The following is a 2,536-nucleotide window of genomic DNA, read 5'->3' on the forward strand; positions in this document are numbered from 1 at the left end:
TCAATACCACAATTTCACTGGTGAAGGTGGATCAGGCACTTGAAAGCCATGGAAATGCTTAAGACTACACAATAATAAGGATCTCAGCCTTGTGGCAGATTCTACTCTGATCCTTTTTACCTGTGAGCTCTAAGAAACTCAAAATTAACATTCAAATGATCTGAAATTTTTCTCTGAGACAGTCACTAAATTGCCCAGGTTGACCTCAACACACAATTCTGCCTCAGGGTACTGAGTAGCTCAATTATATGCATGCAAGACACAACACTTAATTACTTTCTTTCTTTTCTCTTTTTTTTTTGGGGGGGGGAGGTGGTTTTTTAAGACAGGGTCACACTGTATAGTTCAGGCAGCCCCTGAATTCACTATGTAGCCCAGGTTAGCCTTGATTTGTCTCAATTCTCCTGCCTCAGTCTCCCCCAGTGCTGCGATTACAGTAGTGCATCACTATGCCCAGCTCCTAATTTCAAACATTTGAGTATTCTATATTCTGCCTACTAATATCTACCTTTTACAGGTTAAAGTCTGCCAAAATAGTTTTAAAAGTTGAAATTGAGGGAGCAAGAAGATGGCATATGGAGCAATGAAGGGCCACAGAAAACACAGACCTGCTGTCTCCTTGATCTTGGACTACCAGTCTCCAAAACTATGAGAAAGTAAACATTTTTAAGCCAAATAATAATGACAATATCAACAATAAAATGAAAATTTTTATAGCATGTACCAATTTAAAGACAAATTATTTCAATTAATCAACCATTGTCACAAGTAGATATTATATTAAGGACTTCCACTATGGCATGCATTTATGAATATTAAATAACTGTCCTCCTTTACTATTCCACTTTTTAAAAGCTTGTAAAAGTCAGGTAAAAATCTGCTCATTAATAACTTTGTGTTTTCCCTGATGATTGAGGAAAACAGCAAAAATACTGTGAGTGATGAAGTACCATTAACAAATGACAAATACAAATATTATGGTGCCAACAAAGTTATTTTCTGCAAAGCAAGAAAACCACCTGGATGCAGCAGTTCCAAATATTTATTTTATTATTTATTTATTTATTTATTTATTTATTTATTTATTTGGCGGAACTGGGGATTGAACTCAGGCCCATGTGCTTGCCAGAGAAGCGCTTATTCTACTGAGCTATCTCCCTGGCCCCTAGTTCCAAATATTTAGAAAGGCAAAACTTTAAGGCACAAACAGCAGTTTACTGTTCATCTTTCTGAGAAATACCAACAATTTTAAAAAAGGCAAAACATTAATGTCAGTGTTAAACTCACTATCCTATAATAACCATATACACATGCAAAGTACAAATGCAGCCTTGTTTAACCTAGTTTAACAACTGATTCAACTGCCAAAAACAATACAAAAAGTGATTAGCATTTCTAAAGTAAGATAACACATTTTAGAAAATATGTCAGCAGAGCTATAAGCTCTCCTCCTGGACAACAAAAACTCATTAAACTACAAAGAAATTGCTAACATTAAATACTACGTAGGAATATCACTTTGAAGAAAGTACTTATTCTCAGGCACATTTAGGAATGGTGCAAGAAATTTCTTAAAATAACATGTAAGGTATTATTTTGACCTTAATCTGAAGTGCCTGTTACTTGAATAAGTATAAAATCTTCAAAATTCCATGAATGTGACTCCATCAATAATGACATCCTTAAAGAATTTGCCACTGTCAACAACATATTTAGAAAATCAAAACTAACAAAAGGCACAATTTCCATATTCTTAAAACCACAAGAAAGAAGAATAAACTGAGATAGAATTTTTAAGTTTGTGAGAAGACATAAAATGAAGTCCTACTGGAAAGAGGCAAAAGAAACAACGAGAAAAGAAACAACACATTAGGAAGTCAGAGAGGCCAACCTGTCTTCAGTGTATGATTGATTCCATGAGCACACACCATGGGGTTAACACCACTTCCTATGATATAAGACTCATTAACAAAAATGACTAAAGCACGTGCTTAGGCAGAGTGCAGGGGCCGGGATTCAATTCGCGGCACCACAAGCTGTGCTGGCCCATCCCTGAGGGTGCATTGAGACCTACTGAGACTGGACATGGTGGCGCACACCTGTAATCCCAGCATTTGGGAGGCTGAAAACAGAAGGATCACTACAAATCTGATCTAGGTAGAGAGACTCTGTAGACCCTTACTAAATACATAAAAAAATAAAATAATAAAAAATAAAAACGTTACTACTACTTGAAAAAGTTAAAGCCAACTGTTTCAGAACATACTCCATAACTATCCATAGATATTTTCCTAAGTTATAGCAGTAAGCTATGTTTCAGAATATCACTTAACAGGGGCCAGGGAGATGGCTCAGTGGAATAAGCACTTCCCTGGCAAGTGCAAGGGCCTGAGTCCAATCCCCAGTTCTGAAAAAAAAGAATATCATTTAACAAAAGGTGCTGGGGCTGGGGAGCTAGCTCAGTGGAATAACTGCTTGCCTGGCAAGCACAAGGTCCAGAGTTTGATCCCTTGTACTGGAAGAAGAAGAAAGAAGA

This window comes from Octodon degus, unplaced genomic scaffold, assembly GCF_000260255.1.
Source record: "Octodon degus isolate 3935 unplaced genomic scaffold, OctDeg1.0 scaffold00017, whole genome shotgun sequence".
Classification (NCBI taxonomy): domain Eukaryota; kingdom Metazoa; phylum Chordata; class Mammalia; order Rodentia; family Octodontidae; genus Octodon; species Octodon degus.